Source organism: Pundamilia nyererei, unplaced genomic scaffold (assembly GCF_000239375.1).
Source record: "Pundamilia nyererei isolate P.nyererei 1_Seehausen unplaced genomic scaffold, PunNye1.0 scaffold00236, whole genome shotgun sequence".
NCBI classification, from domain to species: domain Eukaryota; kingdom Metazoa; phylum Chordata; class Actinopteri; order Cichliformes; family Cichlidae; genus Pundamilia; species Pundamilia nyererei.
The window spans coordinates 714,925-739,792 of record NW_005187637.1 but is presented as its reverse complement, the minus strand read 5'-3'; the positions used below and the strand labels follow the sequence as shown (position 1 = coordinate 739,792).

The 24,868-nt window shown below is 39.2% G+C and overlaps 1 protein-coding gene across 5 annotated transcripts in view; it reads left to right on the top strand.

The window, feature by feature from the left end:
* Window positions 1-18,314: 18,314 nt before the first annotated feature.
* Window positions 18,315-24,868, top strand: part of tmcc1a (transmembrane and coiled-coil domain family 1a) — a 49,369-nt gene continuing 42,815 nt past the window's right edge. For 3 of the 5 annotated variants that reach the window (XM_005749090.1, XM_013914904.1, XM_013914902.1), the window contains exons 1-2: window positions 18,315-18,386; window positions 19,338-19,419. The gene's annotated coding sequence lies outside the window, so the exon portion shown is untranslated. Of the gene's footprint in view, window positions 18,387-18,429; window positions 18,517-19,337; window positions 19,420-24,868 lie in introns of those variants that run through there. The other 2 variants (XM_013914903.1, XM_005749092.2) reach the window with 2 other exon arrangements.

Below are 24,868 nucleotides of genomic sequence, written 5' to 3'. Positions count from 1 at the left end.
GTAAAAAAGAGGATAAAGCTCTGTATACTTAAGGTTGGATATATATGGTGAGGGACAAATTGCTACTCTCTCTCTCTCACTCACTCACTCATGATGTCTGCTTTCACAGCACTATGGTGGGGATTATTCTTGATTGTAGACACAGATATGGACAGCTGCAAATACAACAGAGGAGCGGTCAATTAAGCTCCAAGAGGACTTTTTCAAGTCTGCTTGAAGTCCATGTGATAGATGTATGCAACTATGCATACATCCATCACATGGATGTATGCGTAGTTGTCCTGCATACACCTCACCTTGTCCCTTGATTATGAGACATTTGTCACTTTTTTGAGTCAAGTGAACACTGGAATACTTTTGAATGCTGAAAGGGTAACACCTGCTGCGTAAGACTGAGTAGCTGTAAGCGCCCACTTTGAAATTTCAGAACATGTCCTCGACTTACAGGTTATCTCACAAAGTCCATCTTTTATTTGTGGTCTGTGTTTTCTGGTCAATTTTAGTGCCATGTCTTTTTCTTACAATATCTTTGGCTCAATGCAGATTTTAGTTTTGTAAACTGTTTTTGTACAATAACCATCTGCGTCAGTCTACTAAGTCTGCAACTGTACTCTGTAGCACATAGCAAAAAGGTGCTATAGCTATACAAAAATATACAACAACAAGTACACGCCCACATATAGGCACACAATGGCTTGCTGGTGGAGCCACCCACTCTTTTTCCCTTTAACTGACAAATACATCTAATGAGGCACTGAATGCAACAAGTGTGAGACTGAAGTCATTGGGAAGGCCAGAGCTGACACACACACACACACACACACACACACACACACACACACACACACACACACACACACACGCACGCACACTTGTACTTCTTTGTGCTTGTGTAAGAATATCAGAAATACCCTGGGTCTTTTATTTTAAAATATTTTTGAAGAAATATGTGAAGAATTGGCTGCGTATAAATTAAGTCCCACTGTGAAGCCTGAGCCTTTTTACCCTCATGTTTTGAAAAGAGACACGACATCAAGATTTGAACCACAGGACACCGCATACAGCATCATATGAGAGCTAGTCAATCACAAGTGAGGCCTGCCCTAAATCACACCATGCTTTATCATGATTTGTAAATCTAATGTAAGTATGATTTAAAATGAAAATCACATTGTTGACATGAAACCAGTGACTTAGACCATGAAGTTATTAGGAAAATGTTAACTAAGGTTACAGATCAAAGGATGGAAGGCATTGATTTTCTATAGACTTAGATACAACCTAACTTCTTCTTGAAACACGTCATGTCACCTTCTGCTGGAAGTTTGCAAAAAAAATATCAATTAAAGCAAATTTATACTGGGTTATTTTTGTTTATCCTTACAAATTTTTTATTATGTATTTTGTATGTATTGTGTGTGTGAAGCCCATTTTAGAGACTGAGAGTAAACATAAGTCACACACTGTGCTTAAAGCAGATGCATCAAAACTAGAGTAAGTACCAGTAGCTGTAGTTTACATGAGGTCAACAAACTAAACACTGTTTGCCAACATTGCTGTGAGGTAGTCTGAAATTTTCACATCTAACCTAAAATTATAGCAAGCTATGGATGTTACAGGATTGTCATTTAGCATGTATGAATGTGTTGCGCATTGAGTGACACATCTATGGATGCATCACTAGATTGGTATACGTTTTGTAGCTCTATTTGACAATTTTACGAATTTTCAACTAATTATGATGCACATATACTGCATCATATCATATTGTCCTTCCGCACAAACCTGAAAAATAACAAAAATTCTATTTCTCAAAATATACTGCTGCTTCATTTTCTTTGTGGTGGTTTCCAGCATATTCAACAAAAACAAGCAAAACGTATAACTTTTGGTGACCTGTGTCTCTGATGAGTATGGCATTACACAGACTAACCTTCTTCTTCTTACTATACAAAAAAAGCCTTCCCTTCACAGACTTGGGTATGGGTAAACGGGCAGACACAACCAATCAAAATGTGGGATATTTTCCAAGATGTGGAACAGCGGGACAAGCAATAAAAATACTGTGCAGTACCGTATAAAAAGAGGGACATCTGGTCACCCGAGCTGTAGTTGCAGTAATCATCATGGTCAATATTAGAATAAAGCTGCTAACACCTGAAGAGACAGTGTAACAGACAGTGAATGTTCTTTTTAATTGCTTTCACAACTGTGCCCTAAAATGACTTTCAAGACTTCAGCAGGAAACTTTAATAAGACCGACTGTGGCACGTGCTGTTAGCACAGTGTAAATGGAATAGGAATCTCACTCATTGACATGGACTAAAGTGCATTAGGAAAGTCATCCTGTCACATAGGCAGTGACTGAAAACTGCAAATGAGACAGAGAAGGTATTATCCTAATTTTCTTAGCATTTGACTGATGCATTTACATTTAATCGTATTAATACATAACTTAAATCAGCTAAACTATAAACAAGTTCACGGTAGCTTGGCTTCAATTACTCAAAAGGTTCCCCTGTTCTTTTGGAGGAAATGCAATCAGCATGAAAAACAACAACATTTTAATGAAGTAAGAGAGGATGACTTCTATTTTTTTGCTATTAATTAAGGCTTATCAATTTTTAAAGGAGTAGTGCAACGTTTTTTTCAAGCTTGGCATGAATCTTCTCACCTAACTATTTCCAAAAAAGGAGAGAGAGAGCGAGAAAGAGAAAGACGTATTATTCTGCTGCCATTCTGTGATTATTCACTTTAGGTGAAATGCCTGCTTATTTAAACAAATTTCAAATAGGTGATGACTCACAGAGAACTGGAAAAAAATTTTATTTCCTTCAAATGTATGTCAGTTTAGATCCCTGAAATTGCTATTTAAAGTCCTAATCCTTGAAGAGGGCTTTCAGATTACACCCCATAGAAAGTGACTGCTCCAGTAAATCCAGTTAAGTGTATAATCCCACTCTGATCTGTGGTTTGATTTCTGGTCGCCAGGAGCTCATGCTGTCCTGGTGTTTGTTATCAGATTAGAGGAACCCAAACAGAAACTTTAGCTTCAGCTGTTGCTGCCAGCCCAAAACTTTTATTAAAATAAAAACACTGGGAATATTCAATCTCTATTAGTCTTGTTTGTTTTTACTCAGTCAAAAGCTGTCTTTGTCTTGATTTTTACTCCTGTTACCCAGTTTTTTTGCTCACACCTGCACTTTTTAAGTGAGATGACAGATAACAAATCATTGTGATCTTATATATCAATTTAACTGTTCATGTGTTTCTTAACTTAATCACATTAACTAAAAAAAGGCCAATGGCTGCACCTTGTAAATAATAGGATGCCACTCTGCTTGGACACACAGGTTTATTATAGTGGTCTCGTGCCCTATGGATTCCGTTTATTTTCATTACTTTATCTCAAATCAATAAGACAATGTGCTGCTCAACGTGAGCTGCAATTATCATTCTTATTTGGCACTCTGGGGTTAAAAACAAAATGAGCACATGCTACAATCCACAGAGAAAACAGATTCCAATATTGCTTCCAGTGTGCTGCTAAGGGAAATGATTAGTTCTTGTCCCACCGTTGAAACTGAATGTTTTGGTTAAACTTGTTTTTCTCATTACAGTCAAATATTCATCAGGAACTATAGGGGACTCATTAATGGAAATCCCACTTGTCTAACTTGAGATATAACTCACATCATGACTCAGTAGCATGTACTATTTGTATCACAGCCCACCGCTATTCCCCAATGATGAGGAAACCCATAAGAGCCCGTGGCTGTAAATAAGATTCAAAGAAAAGTAATTAGGCCTCGTCTTCAAAATATGCCTCAAAATATTTCATAGGCCTCTTCTCTTCTGTTCCATGACTATCAATGACTTCACGTCTAGCCTGAGAATATTTGAGTCCTGTCAGAAACCTTGAACTGAAAATTATCATTAAGAAAAGCTTTTGATATCCCAGAAAGTGAATTCTCCAAAGGGGAAGACATTTACTTAGGTGTCTCTTTTGGTATCAACAATTAGAAGGGAAAAAAAAGTTAGACACTAAACAGGCATAAACATAAATAATAATTAAAATGAATGGTCTTGTCAGGAGAAAATTTGTAATAAACCAGATTCACACACAGATTATGCATGTAGCTGTGCGGTGCATAAAAACAGACTCCTACATGCTCCTTCTAGGTGAAAATAACAAGAGTGTTTCTTTAAAACATGTTAAAAAAAAATCTACATGTTCTGAAAGAAAACCTGATTCACTGGGTCAAGCCACCTTCTTCCATTAAACCCTTAACTCCACGGTCGAGTTCTGATAGAAATGTGCAAGGGTCAGCATGGGCATCGGTCTGGCAGTATATAACCCCGTGCACTTAGCAAGCTGTAATGCATTATGTGTCCTGAAACTTTTCTATCTACCATCAAGTTTTGAGGTAAACCTTAGTGCAGTCCCACAAGAAAGTTACTGCAGATCTCCTGTGGGGTTGCAGAGTGAGCCTTGTAGCACACATGAAGCACTTTCACCCTACAAGACGTACTATTTTGATTTGATCCCTGAATATGCCAATTTTTCATCCTACAAACACATCAACCTCAAGAACTGTCCATTTATTTCTTGCCTAGTACATGCACCCTGAAAGATTTGCCAATGTCTGATTATCATAGCAATCATTTCCCCAATTCATCATGAAGGAGATGTCTGTGCTAAATTTCATAAAAGGTCATTCAGTAATTTAGAGACATTTTACTCAAAAACACATTGCATTAAAGGAAAATGCCATGATTAACCAAATGTGTTAAGAGCTACCATTAGTCTTTTTATGCTACTATATGGAGATTTTGCTAGAAGAGGAGAAAAAAAAACAAGGTATCACCAAAGTCAGTAAGTTTCTTATTCTTAGGTTTCCAGCTGTAAATAAATAAATGTATCATGGTGTAATTTGGGCAATAATCAAACTCCATCACTGGACAGAGAAATTGGTCTGGCGTTGGTCATTACAGACCATTGTTCTCCACATTGTAGACTTGATGTTATAACAGCTAGTGGCAAGTCCTTCCTTCTGAATGCTAATCCAGCAGCACAAATGGCAATTAGCACGATAAGCATGCTGATCACTGCACAGATGCCGAAATACTGAAGAGGCAGAGGGGTCCTGACCTTATCAAAGGCTGAGCGTAAATGGTCATGCTCAGAATATAGAGTGTGTGTTTTTTTTTCTTTTTTCTGTTGAACAAAAATAAATAATGCGCTTAGAAATTCTGCAGCTTTTTGACCTTATGTGCTAGAATAAAAATCTGGTAGACCTTCTAGTAGGGTTAGCAAGGGGCCATATCAGAAACTGGAACTGTCGTTGAGGTGTGTCTCATTTGGTCCCTAGTGCTTTATGCACCTTATCCTTCTCTTCTGCCTCCAACTGTAAACGTAGTAAGTGAACCTTAAGCTTCGCATCACTACTAGATGTCTGGGATTCTGGAGAGAAAGGCTTAAAGCGAGGCAGAGTTTAGGGAGCCACATCTGATTTAACTTGGGCACCCGGAGGTGTAGCAAATAGAGCTTGCTCTTCAGTTCTCTCTGGAGAAGCTGGATTAGCAGAGGCTCCAGGGGGAGCTAAGGGTCCTGAGAAGGTACCTCAGTCGTAGCAGGGCTAATTAAGATACCCAACTCTATTAACCCCTCCAACAAAGCCCGCTTAATATCCTTCTTCACTCCGTATTTTGGTACGGAAAGTTTACACTAGGCAGCAATACTTAACAAGTCGTCTTTGTGACACAAGTCAATCTTTCCAACGCTAGGTTGATTAACAAAATCAAGCAGGTCAAAACTCATCTTCAGCTGCAACCATGAAACATAGCCACCCTAAAATCACGACACACTTTCATTAATTTGGTTGATCTGATATCCTCGTGTTGGTGTTGTTCCCAGATCATCATACTAAATGTTGTTCCAGGATCAACATTGCAAGTGACCAATCAGAATGTTGTGACGTCATACTTTTGCGACTTCGGGAAAAACCTGCGTAAAACAAAAAACGGTACTAAAGCTGCATGAAACCGCCCCTGTCTGCCGATCAACAGACCCTGACCCTGACCCTTTAATAAACAGTAAGCAGAATTGATATTGTCCTTGCAACATTGGAATTTCATAAATGCACGAATGGCTTGGCGCGCAAAAGAATAAGGTCACAACAATGTGATTGGTCACTTGCAATGTTGAACCTGGAACAACATTTTCATGATGGTCTGGGAACAACACCAACACGAGGATATCAGATCATCCCATTAATTTAGGTTGTCCACAGCATAAAAAGATCCCGGACGAGCCCCCACTTATGTTACGTCCCCCCTCACCATGGTGGAGGCAAAGGTAGGAAGGAGACAGCAACACTGGACAACCACAATCAATGAAGATGGAGGACAACAGGACAGTTAAGAATCAGGCAGGATTTATTGGTTGCTTGCCTTGATAGTCAAACTTAACAAAAGAAAAAGGTGGGGGACGAGGACTGGGCGGTTGAGCCAAATCAAAGAAATTAATAAAACAAAAAGAGGTCGATAGCTTCCAGGGCCTAACTAAAAGAAAAATGCAAAACAAAAGGCCTACCTAGCTACTAGACAAAAGGTCAGTGAAAACATACAAAAGCGGCATCAACTGCATAGCCTAGTGTGTCTAACAGTTTAAACTCTGCAGCCAGCGTATAGGGTACCCCAGCTTACCCGTCCAGCCTTCATCACACACAATATAAAGAAGCCTTCACACAAATGTTTGTCATAAAGCAGAAGCCATCAGCCACCAGCTGGCCAGGGAGCTGCTCATTTGTAGTTATCCCAGGAGAGTGATTGGCCAACTGTGCCCAGACCAGCCAATAGACACATGCCAATCAACTTTGAAATGGCCAATACGTGGAGGCTTGACACCTGAAAGATAAAAAGAACACAAAAGCAAAGCCACATCTCTTGGCACGTAACACCCATCTTTGCTCTGGAGTATAAGTGATTTGTCAGCTGGGGACTATGAGCTCCCATACAATCTATGCAATAGGCAATATAATATCTCAGCCTCAATCACAGTGGTGGGCTGACAAGCATCACCATCCCAATGCTGTTCTACTAGTGTGGTTAAAACTAGTGAAAGTTGCTACAGTCTTGGACACGCATAGCGTATTTCCTTAAAACTGACATTGTAGGTTAAGGACAACCTGTCATTCATAGAATAGACCTAATTAATTTCAAATAGAATGGAAAAGCTTCAGTGACTCCTGCTCCACATGAACAGTTACTGTTCTGACAGGGTTATTCTAACAATGTGAATCAAACTCAATTTGCCCGAAGCTTAATTTTCACCATAAAACAGGTTGGAGCACGAGTGTTATCACACACCAACACCGAGTTCACACTTTGAACTGCTGACGTACATCAGCAGCAGAACTTTTGGAGATGAAGATGTAGAATAATTTATAACAGAGGAGGAAGCATAATGATGTCGAGAAGTCAAATGGGAGCACAAAGACAGAGAGGGAACTGCATCATATTTCCCCTTAGGCAGAAGAAGAAGAAGAAGATGTAGTCCCTCAGTCCCCAGGCATTCCAATGTTGGCCCCCCAACTGTGCCCTCACCAGGCTAGGGATCAATCCCTGCCTGACTGACTCTGCTCCCGTGCTCCGGACTCTTCATTAGACCCGGCCTGCTAGAGTGGAAGCTCTAATTGACAAGGGCCACTGAGAGCCAGCATCCCCGTCTGCCACCCTCTCAGAGAAAGGGTCGCCAGGCATCAGCCACTCACACTAATCTTTCCCATTATCCTCTGCTCTACTGTGGGAGCAGAAAACAGCCTGCCTGTCGAACGTGTGGATGCTACATTCAGGTGCATTTCTGTTTGTGTGTGAGTGTCTGTAAGCTTTGTTTGAGCTCTTTGGCTAATGGGAGCACAGGTCTGATTAGATCATGTAAAAAACAGATCCCATCTACGACACTTGTTTACAGCCTACTCTTGGTTGAGACTATTGTGTGAAAAGGTTAGTTATTTTTCTGCTTTGGAGGATGTTTTTCATGTGAACTTGCTTTGCAAGATAGTACTGCACGTACTCTTTTGTGAACAACTCTGACCCCATGATTAAGAGCTTGTATAATTGAGAGGCAGGTAAAAAACCCAAACCCCTGTTTATCTCTTATATCTGTCCCCATATTGGACTCAGTACTGAGAAAGGGCTTATTTTGTATTTGCTGCTCCCATTTTTACCACTCAGAGGTCTCATAATCATTATGATTCAAAATTTTAATTTATGAATTAAAGCAATTTGCAGCATGGCAAGACTAATTTGAATTGTCAATTACAGTCTTTGACTTGCCAATGAGAAACTCAACAGTGGTGCGAGGGCTCTATCTGGCAAGGGTGCAATTGATAGACAGAAAAGGGGTACTTGGGTCCTGGAAGGTCAGGGCAGAACTCGAAAGAGATGCTGACAAACAGATTATTAGCAATGTAAATGAGTTTAAAATGTTCCTTCACCATTAATCTTTTTTATAACTAGGACTATATCAGTAAGGTAAAGACACACCAGTGTGGATAAGGTGAGTACTTTGTTGTTTCTTCTCAAAGCTATAACATTGGGCTTCCCTATTTCAGAACACATGATGTCCACAAGGGGGCAGTGTAGCCTTGTTGCTTCACAGCTCACCTGGGATCTTTCTTGTGTGCCTTTTGCTTGTTCTTCGTGCCATTGTGTCTGGTTTCCTCCCACAGTCCAAATATGTGCAGATTAATTGGTGGCTCTCTAGTGTTTGTAGGTATAAATGAGCTGCTGTCGGTTTCTCTGTCTCAGCCCTGTGGATGATGTCACAAGCCCATTGCAGGTTCCTACCACAGTGTTCCCTTCCTCTGTTTTTTAATATCAGCTTTATAGAGTCAAGCCCCCTCCTCCATCCTAGTTGCACAGTTGTCTCTACAGGCAAGCTAACGAACTAGAAACTATTTTGGGCTGTGCTTAAGGATAGAGCTGTATTTAATATGCTCACAGTCACAATGATAGTGGTTCAGTGAAGGCTGATTATTTAAAATGTTATGGACAAAATAAAAGTGGACCTATGATGCAGCTGGACTTCAGAGCAGCTCTACAGTTCATCTTCTGCCTAAAAGAAGCCATTTTAGTAGCTTCCTTCCTGGTCAATAGTGAATGGGCATTTAATTAATTATTGAAATATGTATTTAGTAATTAATTCCAATTGTAATTAATTAATAAAAAAAAATAATTATTTAATGGTTTATTTAATTCATTTATTTTGCCACTCCTGGCCCTCCATACTGGCTACCCAGACCCGTGAACTTTTAAATGAAATGAATGAACTTATACATAAAAATAAATCAGTGACAGCTAAGTAGGTCTCCCTAGTTCGAGACCAAAAACAAAACTGTTTCTTACAGAACATGACTGGAAATCCTAACATCCAGCACCATGTCCACAGGAAAGAAATCTCCCCGTTACAGCCTCCTTCACCTCAGAAACTCGTTTGCAGGACCTGTTTTTCCTGCAAACATACTACTGATGGGATTCCTGGTCATGCTTTGGTAAGAAACTTAGTTATGTTTGTGGTGTGGTGTAGTTATGTATGTTGTAAACTGTTTGTTCTTGGGAAAGGAGACTATATTTTTGTCATGGTCTGTGTGAGTGGTGAGTTTCCACAGCTTTACTCACCTGGAGCTAATTGAGGCAATCAAGCTGGGGAGATTTAAGTGCTACGCTGATGAGAAAATGTCTCTTCTCTTCCTACTTGATGATACTCCACGGTGCAGAATTAACACGCACCTTCATACCTGCTCTCTGGAAATCCCTCTGTGTCTCACCTGCCTGCCCTCCTGCCCTTTCACTACCTCGAAACCAACAGAACTCAGGTCAGCTGTCTCACACTCGAATTCTCCTGGAGTCACGCCGCCTCTCTCTCCAGCCTCTATCACTCCTCCTGCAAGTAAGCTGGGAAAAACTGTCATACTCACCTTCTCCATAATCCACGAACTCCAAACTAACCCTTGGCTCTCATTCTAACTCTGTTCTCCTCTCTCCCCAGTGTGACTATTACATACCAGCCACGCTCCAGTTGCCTTCACGGCCCTGTTTCCCCACAACCAGGTTACCACGCCACATTAGCCAAGCCACTGTGTATTTTGCCATTGCCAAGTGTTACCCTTGTATTAGCTAAATAAACCTTGTTAAAATGTTCTCTCTGCCTCTGCTATGGGTTACTGCGCTTGGGTTCAGTTTAACTTACCGGCCTCCAGCCCCCTTTGACAATTACAGTGGAAAAAATGACGCTGATTATGACAGCTGATCGTGCCACTCGGTATGCCTGGTCAGAGGAGGAAAAATCAGAGGTTCTGACTCCAGCTTGTAGGTCAGGTAAACAACCTGTCACCTGACTCAGCTCTCCTCCACACAGTCCTCATTCATAAATCCAGAAATTTAATTTCTCCACGTTATGGTTGTTTCTGCTTTCAGGTCAAAAATGTAGATGACGAAAAGATGATGGAACTATGTTAGCCAATGACCCATGGTTATTTGGGGACCAATATATGTTGACAGGAAAGAAGCAATCATAAAGTATGTGTACTCATTACTGAAATGGCTGTCAAAAAATATTTGGCATGATGTCTTCATTCAGAATGAATTCAAGTATTATCTCCTTCCTGTCTATTAGTGCCCTCATGTTTCATGCACTGGTGCGGCAGATCCCAGTACTCAACCAAGTACGAGAGGGACTATTAAAAATTTAAAAGATAATGATAACAGTGCATAAATATCCACCTTCTCTGGAAGTATTGGAGTCAGGATCTGAGAATGAAAACGGGAGCCTGCAGGTAGCACCATCATAGCAGCTGGTGATTCTGTAGGAGATGGAATGGTGTTCTCGTTCTTACTCTACTGCACTTGGATAAAAGGTGTCATCAGCTGCACTGAGTGAAACAATCCCCTGACTTGCAATGTGAGGAAACTCCTTGGACCAGGTCATGGTATAGGGAGAGGATTAGATTGATCATGGAGTCCAAAAGGGTGCAGCTCAAAGGACTGTTCCTCAAGTTTGTGGTGACCATTTGACGTACACTGACTGGACTCACCAGCTCAGCTACGAGAAAACAAAAGTTCATCTATATCAAACATGACATCAAACAAACTAAGGATTTAAATGTCAAGACATGACTTTATATCATATCCTATTTCTACAGACAGGCAATGAGAGACCCACAGCAGAACTCATTATTTATGAAAGGCTTAACACTTTTCAGGTTGTAGAAGGTAAGGGAAAAATGACTTTGCACTGTAAATGGCTCAGTTGTTTGCTTTAAACCAAAGATCACACCAGCAACTTCAAATTCGAATCCAGACTTGGCTTGTTAGCATGTTGCAGACGTTAAAAAGGTCCTACTGATAGACATCATTTGCAACTTTACCATTTTAGCCGCATGTAAATTAAAGATTTACAGAGTGCAAGTGCCGAGGCTAAATGGCCTTTGTACAAATGCACACACTTCTTAGCAGTACAGAGGTATGAGCACAAGCTAATTTGCATTGCTTTGGGATTTCAGAAATGAGATTGCTAATCCAATAGCTAATATGATAGCTAATCCGTGAGCTAACAGGAAGTTGATTTTCAAATGAGGAGTGGACTTGCCATTTTATTCAAGTCATTTTAATCGTTTTAGTCAAACCTTAAACATTGATCCATATGCGTAGGTTTATGGTACAAATTACTAATGGATATCTCAGTCACTCAGCTATCCTGCCAGTTTTCATATCCTCCCTGGTGAATTTGATGATTTGATCCACCGAGTTAATGTGATCCATGAATTGTGGTACGTCCTGATTTTTGATTTTCACCCAAGTGTCTTCCACATACCTGAATCAATGACTTGGTGGTTTTCCAGGATAGGATAACAAAGCCCTCTTTTTTCCCACTTCTTCCATGTACAAATTGGCCACATTGGGTTAAACTGGGGAATCCATGGCACACCCATGTTTCTGCCTGTAGAACTGACCCTTGAATGTGAAATACGTGGAATTAAGTCACAGTTCCAAAAGCAGCACTTGGTCGGTGCTGAGAGTGGTCCTGTTGCTGAGGTTGGGATAATCCTGTAATCTCTTACGAACTACCTCCAGTGTTTCATTGACTGGAACCCAATTGAAGAGAGATGTAACATCGTACGAGTCCATTAGTCATCTGCCTCCATAATGACATCTCTCACCTCCTCAACAAAATACAAGGTGTTCTGGATGTAGTGTTCAGAGCTGCCTACTAACAAGTTGAGGATCGAAACCAGAAACTTTGAGATGTTATAGGTGACCCGAGTTGATCATACTGACAATTTGTCTTAAAGGTACACCCTGTTTATGTATCTTGGGTAAACAATACAGACTTGGTGTAGATTCCCCTGAGAATAGCCTGTGAGAATAGCTCTTGTAGTCCTCCATAGGATGCGAGTAATGCCTTGCAGAATAATCTCTGTCCATGCAGAAAGGTGTCTGGAGTTACACTGACGTGCATTAGCCCCCATTTAAATAATTAAATATATAATTACTTAATTGTGTCCTTAATTAAATAAAATTTGAAATGCATAATTTATTAAATGCTTTAAATGAAATGAATAGGCATTTAATTATTGAAATATTCATTTAAGTAATTCCAATTTTAATTAATTAATGAATTATTATTCATTCATTATTAATTATTTAATGGAGTATTTCATTCATTCATTTTGTCACTCCTGGCCCTCCATAAATTTGGGCCTTTGGTCAAATTTATTATCAACACTACTTTGAACTTATTACCCTTTAAATTGTTTTGTTGTTGTTGTTGTTTTAATCTAATGGTGGCGCCTTATTAGCCAAAAATACATACTTACACGAAAATCAATGTGCTAAATTTAATGGCAGTCCGTCCAATGGGGGATGACTGATATTTTAGTCTGACCTACACACAACAACCTGCTGACAGAGACAGAAGAAATGTCTCAGATCAAGCACTGATTTTGGATGGATGGCTGGAGCCATAAAGCTATACTTTAATTTACATTTCAAAAGGCCAACATGAGGATGATGGAGGTCAAACCCTGTCTGGATATCAGCACTGTAGCTATTTCTCCAGCACGACCTGTAACGCAAACTCCTGGATCATCTGAAAAGTAGCAAAAATGAGAAGATTGAATGAATTCAGACTTCCAGCAGAGTCTGATCTGAAGTGGAAGTGAAGTGCAACTCACTAATATTAATCTGCTGCCTGATTAAATAACATCTCCAACACCAAAGATGGATACAGATTCTTGTTTTATCTGAGACAGTCCGCATGGTGTTTGACACCGACCATTACTACATGATGTATTCATTGTGTTGTATTTATATTTTAATCTGACATTGCACACACAAAGCCACATACAAAAAGAGAAAACACAACAGCTGTCTTATGTCTCATTTTCCTCTGGTCTGTTTTCATTTATGCCACACTAAATCAAATCAATTTTATCCCTCCACCAAAGGATTTTTTTTCTTTTTAATATTCCTCCATGTTGACAAAGGAGCTTGCAAAGAAAAGCGTCTGGACTTCTTTAAGTTACTTGAAGACGTTTCACCTCTCATCCGAGAAGCTTCTTCAGTTCTAAGGTCAAATGGTGGAGAGTCCCAGATATAAGTCTCCATGTTGACTTGAGTGACAAACTATTCAGTGACATTCAAAGATGGAATCTGAATCCATCAGGTGAATCATACAAACAATATACATATGATATATTGTCCAAAAGACTCAAATGGTTAATGTTCCCCTACAAATTAAAAGTGTGATTCACCATTTGCAAAATGAAACAACTATTTAAGTTTTTTTTTATTTTTTATTTCACTTGCTTATTGTTGGTGTGAATCGACAACAGGCTGAAATGGTAAGTAAGTAAAGAATAATGCATTTAAAAAGCAGATGCGATGAGATCTCTTTCTAGAATTAGTTAAAAGATGCCAGCAGACTGAAGCTTGTACCTATATCTTATGGCAAAAAAAGATGTGGTGCAACAGCAATATTTTTTTTTAAATTACAAAGTAATTTTTTTTAATTTAAAACTATAAAATACTCCAAAAATGAGAAGGAAAAAGACCCTCATGCCTACTGGCTCCTTATTCCCCTTCCTTCCACTCTGACTAAGCAAAATGCCACCAGGAATCTTTCTTCAATTAATTTTTGAGCTGGTCATGCAGGTTGTATCATCACCTGCAACTGCTTACAGCTCAATACTGAAGATGAGTTTTTCTTTAATCTAAAATAGCTTAACAGCAAGGAAAATACAGCACAGAAAGATTAGCTCTAAGACATTAGCTGCTGTCACCAGCATATCTGCTTCAACATTGCCATCTAGTGGAAAAACTACCAGCATCGAAAAGGACCATAAACCAACAGTTAATTAATGACTGTGCTTCAAACATGAACATTGTTTCTGTAACTGAATGAAGGATCTGTCGGAATATATGAAACATGCAGAAACACTGATTGAAGATGTATTGAAAGATGATGATCAAGGGACATTCACAGTTTATTATAAATAGAAGAATAGATATCAAATGTGAAATATACTGCACATACTTTGCATATGATAGCTGCCTTTAGAGTTTACCCTTACATCATACATTTAATAGTTTAAAACTCGTAAAAGTGGCTGCTGTATATTTACTAAATGCCATGATTACAGTACATTCAACACCTATTAGGTCTCAAATCAAAGCCACAAATTAAAAGAATATTTTTAACAATAATGTTGGTGATACAGTATTAAGTTTCCATAGCTACCAAGGCTGTGAGACAGAAACCTCACACTTATTATCCAGAAATGAAATGTTTCTAGCAGCACGTCATGCTGTCCTCCAAGCTGGTGAGAACTGAAAGATTGAAGTCATGTTGAAACAGGTTTTATGTGAATTTGCTTTTGCTCTGGAATAAGACCTTGTGAAATTTCATTTGTCAGATTTATAGGTTCAGTCTGCTGGCATGTGAATGGTAAGATTCGCAGAATAAAGATGTTATTCTGTTGATCACGGAAGTGCTAAAAAAGGAGACGTGAGAATGGTTAGTGGTCTTTGATAGATAACTGGCAAAGGTTAACAGCCTTTGTGTCTGTCAGTTATAAAGGTTAAGTCACACTCAGCAGTGTTCTCAATGAAAGCCACTATCAGGGATAAAGAGAAGTAGTCATTATCGAGGACATCTCAACAGGGATTCTCAGTAAAAAAGAGCTATTCATTTCTCCCCATTCATACTTCCTCAGCCAATCTTAATTAAAGCCACTATAATGCTGCTATTTCACTAGACCATGGGTCCTCAAAGTGCATCTTGTGAACCAATGGCAGCCATTTGGAAATTTTTTGTGAGGCCCGCAGGCGTGACATGAAAAAATGCACTACTGTACATTTAGTTCACCCACAGTTTATGTCATACATGAACAGTAACATGACAGTTCATAGAGACAAGGATTTTTCTTACATTTTAACTCTCTTCTTTTCAACTATGAAAATTGGAAGTAATGATGTGCATTTTGCAGTGTAAATGAAAAGCCAGAAAAAGTAAAACACATGCTGTAATGAAGGCTAAAAGAGCAGGACTCTCCCCTCAGATAATCAGAGACAGTCTGCAGGTGCTGGGAGGTTTATAGGTCAGGGCCCACTAGGCCCAGACGTTGTTCATATGACCTAAACAGCAGCTGCATGACATAGACCTGCACGTTCTTGAAGGAAACAGAGACCCCTAGTGCTCAAGTGCCTAGGGGTCAACACATTGCTCCTCAGTGAACAATCCAGCAGATGAGTGAAGAAAGCAAAATATTCAAAGCTTTGTTATTTTAGCTAAGAAAATATATGTATAGCACAGTCTAATTTTTGCTTTCACAAAGTAATCACCATGGCTTTAGTGTGTCAGTGGTTTACTTTAGTGTGTCAGTGGTTTACTGAAAATCCTCAACAGTCAAATAACCCCTATGAGCAAGATATTGGCGACAGTGAGAAGGACAAACTCTGACACACTGTGGAAGTAAGCCAGAAATGAATAATAACAAAGATTAAATGGAAAGTGGTGAAAATAAGTCAGTGAAGAAGACACTAGGTCCATCATGGAAAGCCTCCAGCTGTTTATCATGGGGGTTTCCCATGTTGTGGTACTTGATGGGCTGTCAGTACTTCCGTTTGAGCATTTTTGATCAACTGAAGGCTTTCAGGGAGTTTTGATGACAGCCTGAAAATAATGGATTGCAATAGTAATAGACTGGAAGCAATAAATGCATGAACTAGTTTTTCAGCATCACTTTGAGACAGGATATTTCTAATTTTAGAGATATTGCACAAATACAAGAAAGCGGTCGTATTTGTTTAATAAAGACACTGACGGTCATATCCTGGTCAAAAATGGTTTCAAGATTCCTCACAGTGTTGAGGAATACTGTATGGAGGCCAAGGGCAATGTCAGAGTAAGTATCTGGTTTTTAAGATTTTTAATTGGAGGTCACCCAGACCCATTTTGCCCGTTTAAGTATGTTGTACTTTCGAATGATACTGCCTAAGGAAAACATGTATAATGTAAATAGAATTGGTCCTAGTACAAAACCCTGTGGAACTCCATAATAAACCTTTGTGTGTGAAGAAGAGTCCCAAACTGGAGTCTTTTAGACCAAGGGTGTCAAACTCAAATACACAGTGGGCCAAAATTCAAAACTGGAACAAAGTTGCGGGCTAACATTAATATTTATTGAACAAAAAATCTTCCTCCAGATATAAGAATGAATCTTTTCTTATGGACTCAAATACGTTTTGCTGGAAAACTGAATATGGAACAAGCAAAGCTTAATACTAAACAATATTAGCTGTATAATACCAGAAGGCCATCTCTAATAGTATTTTGGTATGGCTTCGCGGGCCAAATGTAATTAGGCTGCGGGCCAAATTTGGCCCGCGGGCCAGAGTTTGACACCTATGTTTTAGACAGATATGATTCAAACCACTGCAGCACAATACCTGTAATACTTACAGTTTATTCTAATCTTTGGCGTAACATATTGTGGTGAGCGGTATAGAATGCTGCACTGAGATCTAGAGAGACAAGTGCAGAATGAGTGTGCCCTTAGACACTATACGAAGCTCATTTGCTACCTTAACAAGTGCTCACACGTTCATCGAGGACTTGTTCTTGTTTTTAATATGACTGTGCAAACATTACACTATTTTCAGTATTTTATTGCTGTCATTTTATTACGCTTATCTGAAAGACAAACTAAGATAATACAAAATTACTTTATTGTCACTGCATGATGTACAGATTACAGTGAAGTTACAGTGCATTGCCTGAAACGGCCTCACAGATGCACCACAAGCATACACAATTGTAGAATTACATAAAAGAGTGTATTGCATGTGCTAGAGCTAATAAATAAATAATAGTGCTAAATATAAACCTGCACAATTGCACGGCCTGTCTATAAAGTGGGTGAGTTCAATCCTGGGTTCAGTGTGGTAATAGCTTTGAGGTATGTACTTACCATTATTCTTGTGGTTTGTCTCTCTGTAGACCTGTATCTTTGAGAGGAAAGTTCAAACAGTTTGTGCGCTGACTGGTATGAGTGTACACCTACACCTCGGAGGATGTAGGTGTCTTGTAACGTAGGGAGATGTGTGTCCGGTATTTTCTCTGTGGTTCTTATGTCTCTTTGCAGAGCCTCGTAACAGCTACTGTTGCCATACCACACAAGCACCTTGTAAGTCACGAGCAGAACAGTAATGATACATATGATTTGAGCTATTTACATTGAATTATCTTCATAGAAAGAAATGTTTTTGTTTTTGCAGCTTTCCGTACTCAATTTAACAGACATATTTTCCAACTGATAATGACTCAGTATGAGTCATCATGAATACTCTGGTTTAAGATGCTCTGTTAATCACTGAATGAACCACAGGACTGCAACGACATGGTATAGTTCTCACTCCTGTCAGACAGTGATATGCATATTTCACTACACCTACTTTTTGGGGTAACTTTGTTTCAGATCTAGCTTTCGTTAGCTATAATAACCTTGTAACCCTAACTGTGCTGTAGATGACGCTTTTGAGTAACAAGAAAACAACAACCAAGAGTGGCGTTTCGCTTGCTTGTAGCAAAACACGGGGCTCTAATGGACTTGTTCCCACAAGCTTTTTGTAACAATATAATGTGTCAGTTTTTGAAACATGCGAGTGAGTCATCTTTACTAACACAGTTTTCTGTTTTCTTTCCCGCTGGGTTACGCATTACGCCATGACGTCAGCCGGGAGAGGGCGGGCGCGCCGAGGGGTGGAGGGCACTCGGGGTGTTGCTCGTTGAACGTCAGCTCCAACAGTTTGCGACCACCCATGTAAGTGTGAAATATATTTTTAGTCGAGTTTTTTGGGGTTGTTTTACGGTCAGTTTGTGCGTGTCTGTGATGCGTTTTGGGTCTCCGTAAGAGTGTCGGTGCGGAAATTGCCTCGTATTACCAGCTCTGTGTAAGGACACACTAACGGGACTGTCAACCTGAGTCCGTTAACACACTGCTGTTACTGACAGCACTACACCGGCACTGAACTAATATTTGAACGATTTTAAAAGCTTATTTTTACTTATTTACGCAAGAAACTTTGTCTCTGCGTTAAATGTTGCTCAACTCGGATTTTTTCGACTTATCTTTCGTAATAATCGCTATATATTTCATATCCGTTATTTCTTCATTAGTGTTTGAATGTGAGCGTTATTTGTTTTTGTTTTTGTTTTGAAGTGAGGCAGTCAATAAGAATATAATTAAATATGTGGGATACTGTAGTTTTGTACAGTAGGTTTGTCTTGTGTAGCAGGAAATAAGCAGCGTAACAGAGTTAAAAATTTCCACCTGCCATTATGGTAACATCGTATCATTTGCTTTATTGCTTGTGAAGTTGATTGTAGGATCTTAATCCCAGTTAATTAACTTTTAATTTACTATCCAGCTGTCATATTAATGCACCTCTGTGCCTTGAGATATTAGCCAGGACCTCTCACTTGATCAAATTTCAGTCAGTTTTTCTCTAATGCAGACTGATGTCCTAAAGACGTTTCATGGTCTGATAAGGATGGATATCTGTAGACTCATTAAGTCTGAAGCCTAGTATTCTTTGCAGAGGTGCATCTCCCCCTCTGCAGCCTATTATTATCATTGTCTAGGAGACAGACAGAGACACCCATACACACGCACCGCACAGGCGTATACTCAGGCAGGGAGAAGCAGTGATGTGCCAAGGAAGCGTTTAGAGGATTACAGTTTCCATCTCACTTTTTGTGTTCTTTGTTGAAGACCCGTGGGCCTGATGTAGCAGGTCCTCATCTCCTCTGCAGTGAAGGAAGACCACTCCGGTGTCATTATAATGGACTGAAAGGTTTGTTTTCAATCATTTCTCTTTTATACTGATAGGTGAATCTGTCTCTGCAGGGATGTAGAGGGTTGAAAGGGTTTGGTGTGACATGATGTATCCCACTATCTGTTCAGCTTACTCTGCTAAATGGCTGAGAGCTTGGCTGCCCCTTCAGGGCACTGCTAACACAGCCATTCATGTCTCACTCGGATGGTCAGACCACCACGATGACGTTGCCCTCCTCCTCCTCCTCCTGTTCCTGCTTCACTCACATTGCGCCTTCCCTGTTGGGAGCTTAGAATTTAGAGTTATTTTATGAGTTTAACATGTTTGTATTGCTTTTTTGTGTATGTGTGTGTGTGTGTGCGTGTGTTTGTGTTTATTTTTCATAATGCTTACACAATACAGCTCCTTGCCTTCTATAGGTGTAAATCATGCCTCCTCTGATCTTAGCACAGTTTAGTGTAACACCTCAGCTTAGGATGTGGTGTAGATGTGCCTATACTAGATCTGGTCACAAGATTAACACAGGCTGCTTTATTCTTGTCTGGCTGTCACAGGGGTTTATTAATTGGCTATGCATGCAGGAAGGCTGCATTTCCTACAGCAAAGCTGCAAACGGTGGATCAGAAAGATAAAATGAATCGGACTGTTGTGAAGTTATGCATGTAATAGATTTGTCCCAGTGGTTGAAATGAGTGCTGTAAAGAAGCGATTTTTCTGATAGAAAAAATAAGAGGCTTTTTTGCTGTCTTGCTTTCGGTGTTGATACACTGGTGTGTAACATCCCGTCATTTAAAAAAAAAATAAATCCTTGAATGTATATGATTCTAACTCAAATTGGATGCGATCGATAACTTAGCAAGATCAATAACTAAAACAACTTCCTGTTATATTTTAGTTATTGTTCTACATGACAGTAATACATCCACAACTGTCCCTTATTTCAGTGTCATTTGTTTCTAGTTTCAGTATTGTTGTGACTGTTCTGTTGCTAAGGATTGCTCAGTCAAAAAGATAACAAAAGACATTGTGTGATTTTTGTTGTAGAGTGAGTTATCTGCACAAGTCTTTAAAACATCTTGTGTTTTAAATGCATCTTTACTAATAAAAGACCAAAAAAGCATATTTTAATGGTAGTCTTCAGGACTAGTTCTCCAGCCTTCTTGGATGGCATTCAAAGCTCTTTGGATGTTGGCTGTCTTTTATTCTAATTTCTGTCACGGCTATTTCACAATGCTTCAATAATGTTAAGGTCTGGGCTTGTGGGAGACCAATCCATGACTGAAGTTTTCATTACGTGTGTGTTGTTGTTTTTTTTAACCCAGGTATGTGTTTACTCCATTGGCAGTGTGTTTGATATCATTGTCATGCTGATAAATAATTCTGTTGCTAATGAGATGCTTTCCATATGGCACTGCACCGTACAACACTTTTCTGTATTCATAGTATCATCAATTTTAACAAAATCTCCAGCACCACTGACTGAAATGGAGTCCCAAACCATGGCAGAGACTCCACCATGTTTACAGATGGTTGATTGACAGCTAACCCTCTCTCCTGAATGTCTATAATAACAATGACATTTTAAAAGAAAATTAAAAATTTGGATTCATCTCTCCAATAAGACCTGTTGCCACTGATTTTCAGCCCAGTTCTTGTGTAATCTGGCATGCCCTAGTTTTTTCTCCCTGCTTCTCTTCCTTAAGAATGGCCTCTTGACAGCCACCCTCCCACTGACCCTTTCTGATAAGCCATTGGTGATCAGTTGATGGATCAACTGAAGGGCCAGATGTATCTCCCATCCTGTCAAGTCTTTTCTGGATTTTTTTCTTATTTCTTAAGGATGCGATTTTCAGATACTGTTTATCTGTTGTAGATAGTTTGGGCCTAAAAATCTGTCTTTTTGTCCTCCACTTATTCAGTTTCCTCAAGTGTTTTAGGGACATGGCACACAAAATGCACAAATATGTGTAAGTTTTAAGCTAATAGCTGTTAGGAATAATCTTGGCATTGTTAGTAGATGCAACTGAAAAAACAAGAACACATTTGGTGTTTTTACAACAAGCTCCTAACAAAATTCTCAAAGATACAATTTTGGCTCTTTTTTTAAGTTGTCTGTTATGTGTAGGCACAACACTGGTGTGTCTTATGAGTTTGGTGCTTTTTTAATGTCTAAATGATTCACAGATTAGTGTCAAGTAGCTTAACAAACAAGAACAAACTCATTCGAGTATGAAGACTGGACTGAAAATGAGTAAAAAGCAGCCAATGTCCAAAGAAAAACTCTAAACAGCTGTCAGAAATCCTGAAGAACTGTTGCTTAAGACAGACTACAGGAGAGTCTGCCTTTTTGGAAGTAAAGTTAAAAAAAAAAAAGAGTGGTGGCTTAAGTCTTCCACAGTACTGTACATCCTTCGTAGAATAAATATTTTTAAGTCTGTGTTTTACAGTTTCCAGGTTGTTTCCAATGTGTAAAAATAGTTAATAGTAAAAGTGTGACTAACTTCACGATTGTAGCTCAGTGCTACTTAGGGCTGCCACAAACGATTATTTTGATAGTCGACTAGTCACCGATTATTTTTGCGATTAGTCGACTAATCAAATCCATTGGATGTAAAACGTACAGCTTATTGCACCAGCACCCATCTGCTCTCATATAACTATCATTATCTTACAGCTTTAAGTGTTTAAGGTATGTGCTAACTAAAAATAAAGACAAAATGATAGTTTATTACATTTTAATGAAATTTGCAGATTGTTTCGGTGAAGTTTAATAAACTCCTTGCTATCTAAAATATAACAGGACACCGGAGTAAATTTTCGAGCATCTCACACTTCTGATGATCAGTTGTCTGCTTGATGTTTATTCAGCTGTGTAAAAACTATAACTTTAATCTCTGCCAAACCGATTCACTCAGGAGCAAATAAAATACTAAAAAGAGCCAAACAATAACATAACAAGTTATCTAAGTGACTTATATATCATGTTTAACCCGAGTAGCGAAAGACGGCGGTGGGTTTGAAAACGATTTGCCAGGAGTCCGGTGTTCTCACGGGCTCTAGTGAACCTTTCCCCCAGCTAGCTATCGTGCTAGTGGGCAACAGACGTCTCCGAAAACGTCGGAGCGCTTTTGAAAGTATGTGGTGTCTTGATAAACTGAGCAGATATTTGAAGTTTACACAGCTACATTCTCGCCTGAAAATATGTTAAACTTTATTTTGTGACCCAAAAAGAATAATAAGAGTAATATTAAAACTAACTAGCTGCCGCCATTGTGAAAGGACACATTCAACTTAAGTGGAAATTTTTGGATAAATGACACAAGTCAGCAAAACATAATATCTGTAGATATTTTTTTTATGTGAAAATTTTACATGCTATACCTTTAATTTAAAAAAAAATGCTACAGTGCTTGATTGAATGTGCTACTTTTATTTTGGGTGTTCTCATTTTTTGTCCCAAATCAAATACATAAGTCCGTAAATTGACCCTACATGTATGAGTACAGCGTTAGCCCTGTGCTAAGGTTGTATCTAGCAGCTCATAAGTAACTGTATATACTGTACATATAGCACTTATGTAGTTACGCAATGCCAACATTCAAATTCAAATTTTATTTGTCACACAACAAGTTACACAGATGAGTTATGAATGGGTGCTTATGTGTTCTAGAATATTTGGCAACATTTACAATTAACTGAGCACAGAAAAAGAATTGGTGTCTGATTATTAATTGTTGCTCTCTGCTGCAGATGAATATGCTGTGCAGAAATAGTGACACACTTCAAACATGATCATTCAGTTAGAAGTGTGTATAGTACCATCGGCAAGCAGGGAAATGGTGAGCAATCATGCCTTTGTTGCTGAACCTGTGTCATTCAGCTGGTGAGGGCAGCAGGACAGAAGTGTGTATTGCAAGAGGGAAATGGATGTATGCCAGGGCTGCAACTAACAACTCTATTGTTCCTTGATTAAACCTGATTAAAATTATACTTTTTTAAAAATTTATCAGTTGATCCATGCCACGATAGTGATTTCTTGATATGTCATCTTTTGTCTAAAATCACCAACAATATATTTTATTTGCAGTAAAAAGTGATTTAGACTGACTAAGTGTTTAATCAAGTAATCGATAAAGCTGTACTCATTCATCGCGCTGCTGGTTAAGATTATCACCATTATATCTATTTGCATAATGGACTGTGTTAAAACACTAATGCTCTTCTAAAAAAAATTTATATTGGGTTTATATACCCCTAGTCGGTGTCGTTGTCTAACATGACAACAGATGCCCCCTCATCTAATGTTGGCTTTGTAGAGTTGTGTTGCACAGCTTTAAGTCTCTTTGTCCCTTTTTCTAAACAGATGCATCAAAAATGATTAGTAAGGGATTCAAAAGGATTCACATAATCCCCTTTTTTCAGCCCCTTGGAGTCTAAACACTCTCAGCATCATTTGCGCAGTGATTTGGCTCTCTTCTCTCAACAACAGGTTGAGCCTTTTCTGAATACAAAGTTAGTCTCAGATAAGAAACACTATCTTTTTTTCCCTCTCTGTCTCATAGACCCACACTCACCCGCTCCCACCCTCTTCCGCCTCCGTCTGCTGTTTGAAAGCCCACAGAGCAGCAGAGGTATCATATGCAGCTTAATGTAGATAATTTTTTTTTACAGTAAGTCTCTGATGCTACCAGGGGTTCATGTTCAAAAATAATGCTGTATCTGTGGACGGACTGAGTTTGTTCTTCCCAGTGGGACTGACTCCCACACTTCCAGAGTGAAGGTGAAATTCCTTTATAAAGGCTGTGGTTTCTAGTGGCAACAAGCTGCCTGTTTCCCTCTGATCCCTTCCTGTTTGAAGGCAGAGGGAGAAAAGAGCCAGAGGTCACGTGGAATCACAAGAGGTTGCACTTTAAAACGTGTCTGAGGGCCTTGTTTTAATGTTAAAGGATGACTTATTTATTTTCTAAATTTCTCTTAAAGCAGTTGTTAGATACCAATCAACTTGTCCCTGTCCCAAATTAGCTAATAAACCCCATGGTGATAGGTTACAGTCCCTTTTTGGTAAAGTTAATCTTAAGCTAGTATAAGGTTTTAGCTGTCCACGTTTAAACAAATTCAGTGGACATATTGAAAGGTGTCTTTAAGTTTCCTTTCCCGTAACAGTATCCTCCTCCTGAGCACAAGTGGTGGAACGTTTTTTATGGCATAGATTCAACAAATTGCTGTAAACATTCATTAGAAATTTTTCTTTATGTTGACATGATAGCCTCTCCAGTTGCTGCGGATTTGTCAGATGCACATCCATGATGCAAATCTCCACTTCCACCACATCCCATAGCTTCTCTGCTGGAGAAGGAGTCTAGGAGTTTAGGAGTCTGAATGCTCGGAAAGCTCCTGGCCCAGACGGTGTGTCTCCTGCCACCCTCAGACACTGTGCAAACGAGCTGGCCCCAGTGTTTTCTGGCAT